The sequence below is a fragment of the Salvelinus fontinalis genome, chromosome 1, assembly GCF_029448725.1.
Source record: "Salvelinus fontinalis isolate EN_2023a chromosome 1, ASM2944872v1, whole genome shotgun sequence".
Taxonomy (NCBI): domain Eukaryota; kingdom Metazoa; phylum Chordata; class Actinopteri; order Salmoniformes; family Salmonidae; genus Salvelinus; species Salvelinus fontinalis.
The window spans coordinates 65,892,778-65,895,596 of NC_074665.1; the positions used below are offsets into that span (position 1 = coordinate 65,892,778).

General features: G+C 41.4%; 1 pseudogene; it reads right to left on the reverse strand.

The window, feature by feature from the left end:
• Positions 1-1,971, reverse strand: LOC129859467 (uncharacterized; annotated as a pseudogene).
• Positions 1,972-2,819: the final 848 nt, after the last annotated feature.

Here is a 2,819-nt window from a genome sequence, read left to right on the forward strand (position 1 = left end):
CTACTGTACAGACGATGAAGTGAGTGTCTTACCATTACCAGTTAACTTCATTCTTGTATTAGACCTGTCCTTTAAATCATGTAGACTCGTTGAACACAATGCCTCCAGTGCATTCTGAATGCAGGGGTTGTTGACCATGACACTCCATATGCCTTGGCATTTTCTTCTGCTCAGGGCACGCGTACAATTAGACAGAGAGGTGATCTGAAGTTCTATCCACAATGACAGGCAGTTGCCCTGAGAGCTTGGAGAGTTGCACTGGTCTTTTCCTATCTGGCATGAGTCCTTCAACTTCTTATACACCAATGCACAATGGTGGGATTGCTGGCAACTATGAAAGGCAGACCAACAGCTATCTCTGGTGGTAATTGGGTGTTCCTTCAGAGGATTCCAGCTGGGTCTAACAAAGCTGCTCAGGCCTTGACCATCTACAGTAAATAATTAGCAAACAGATACAGATGTATTGTAATGTAAAAGGCACATGTAATGTACATACCTCCAAAGGAGTATTACATTTACCGTACTAGAGTACGTTTACTTCATTAATTCCTTTTAGGTGTTGCCTATTTTGATAGTACAACTAAAAACGCCGGTGTACTGTGTATGAGAGAATGAGTGCACCTGTCTCAGGGAGGCATTGTGAAGTGAGTTGTTCGAGAGAGGTAGTAGGCTCCTGCCATGCACACAGACACCCTCTCACGATAGGATATTGGTCAAGAATGGAGTGGATGGTCATGTTACAGACCTTTGAGGCTTTTATTTGGTAGCGTTCATCTAGGTACAAGCTTAAAAGAGAAGAGGTAGAAAAGCAGGATTTTCAAAGGCTTTTCAATAGATGCACATTTGCACTGATATGTATTCTGTGCAATAGGTGTTTTTTTTCTTCAGGCTGGGCTACCAACCACCATGTAATTGGCAAAAAAGGAATTGTTTGATTTTCTCAGAATGAACACAAATAATTTTGGGGAATATTTGACGTAGCTTTGTGGGAGTCCAAAGAAAGACAAACATGTAAATGTCAAATCCATTTCCCACAACAATGTAGCGTATTTCAGCTCCCTGAATTACAGTCATTGAGGATCTATTTACCCTCTCCTTGAGACAACAATTTCATCTGCTCTAGGAAATAGCAGGTGGGGAATATATTTTCCACCTAAGACTATGGGCTTGAGGCTATTGCTTCAGTATTATTTTGTTTCCTCAATATCACACAGGGGTGGAATTGAACATTGTCTACTGTAATTTAATTTATGTTGCATGGCTTTTGATTTTATTCACTCAATGTCAATATGGTTAAATCCTAGGAATCACATAAAACAGATTAAATCCCCTACAGTAAAAAAATACCTTTAGGATTACAGATGTTACTGAGGGGTGTCTTCTCACAGACATCTGACTCTGACATTCAGGTGTCCATAAAAGCCAACCAGCCTGTGGATCTGGATGAAATCTGGATGCTGGATATCTAGTAAACATGAACACCTGGAATATATTTACAAAAACATTTGGATTGAACTCTTGTCCAACATTTTGGTTGATAAAACACTTTCCCCATCCTCTTCTGAGTGAATTTCACATAGTAAGTTGCAAAGCAGGCTCCTGATTCACTTTCGATACAAAACTGTATTGCTTAAGTTCCTCTTTAAAACTAGATTGTGTATCATTATTTCAACAAAGTTCAATGTAGGCTGCCTACTCACTCATTTGTTTGGAAAATGCATACTAAACATATGGATATAATCATACCTTTTTTTAACTTCACCACTTGTGCTACTCTTCAGTAGGAAGCTTCAGACTGTCTAAATAGGTCAGCTATCACAGAAGTAGTCGTTTCTGCTATCAAGGAAAGCTTGTCCCTTATTCACCCATTTGAGGCTCAGTGAAAAGAAGCAAATAATATCTCAAATCACCGTCATACTTTAAATGCTCACCAATTACCACCGTGGTTTTCACACCTGTCGTTCGCTGCATGGTAACACTATCCCTTCCCTTTCAGTTAGGACCTCTTCAAGTGCACAGCTCCGATCTTTGCAGCTGCGATTTCCCCTGTTCCGTGCCAATCGCTATTACGTCAGTTGAAAGGGAGTCTGACTTGCAGGTGGGCTCTAGGATAAGTACTTATACCTCTGAGGTTATGGGTAATTACACAGATAAGTGAATTAGAGTTTGAGATGCAGCTGATTGAACTCAGGGTTAAATGTAAAATAGTAAATGTAAGTCTGAGACACTACAATTAGTATAATACGTTATGTTTCGTATAAACTCAGCAAAAGAAGAAGCGTCCTCTCACTGTCAACTGCGTTTATTTTCAGCAAACTTAACATGTGTAAATATTTGTATGAACATAAGATTCAAAAACTGAGATGTAAACTGAACAAGTTCCGCAGACATGTGACTAACAGAAATGGAATAATGTGTCCCTGAACAAAGGGGGGCTCAAAAATCAAAAGTAACAGTCAGTATCTGGTGTGGCCACCAGCTGCATTAAGTACTGCAGTGCATCTCCTCCTCATGGACTGCACCAGATTTGCCAGTTCTTGCTGGGATATGTTACCCCACTCTTCCACCAAGGCATCTGCAAGTTCCCGGACATTTCTGGGGGGAATGGTCCTAGCCCTTACCCTCCGATCCAACAGGTCCCAGACGTGCTCAATGGGATTGAGCTCCAGGCTCTTCGCTGGACATGGCAGTATAACAGTATGGCTGGTGGCATTGTCATGTTGGAGGGTCATGACAGGATGAGCCTGCAGGAAGGGTACCACATGAGGGAGGCGGACGTCTTCCCTGTAACGCACAGTGTTGAGATTGCCTGCAATGAC